Here is a 359-nt window from a genome sequence, read left to right as displayed (position 1 = left end):
ACTGTCAATGGGCAAGATGGCGCGTGTCGCGGACAGTGATTCGGCCGGGGTTCGTCCGAGGCGCGAAGCAGTGACCAGAGCGTGCGAATATTTCCCGCGACGAGTCGCACATCACGGCGGCGCGGTGGGGGGTGGGGGCGGGGCGGAAATGGCGTCTCCGGGCGGCTGGGCGCGCGCGGAGGGTCTCAGCGGCTCCGGTTCCGCCGCCTCCGAGGCCGAGGCGCTCTCTCCCGCGCCGTTCTGCTGCGCACCCTCCGTCCCGCAAAGCCACGCTCTCCGCTCCCTTCAGCTCGTCGCAATAAGAAACGGTAGCGACGCCTGCTGCGGTCCTCAGCGGCACCTGGGCGCGGCCATCTTGG

This window comes from Phoca vitulina, unplaced genomic scaffold, assembly GCF_004348235.1.
Source record: "Phoca vitulina isolate PV1807 unplaced genomic scaffold, GSC_HSeal_1.0 scaffold35, whole genome shotgun sequence".
Classification (NCBI taxonomy): Eukaryota; Metazoa; Chordata; class Mammalia; order Carnivora; family Phocidae; genus Phoca; species Phoca vitulina.
The sequence above is the reverse complement of the archived record's forward strand: the minus strand, read 5'-3'. Positions refer to the sequence as shown.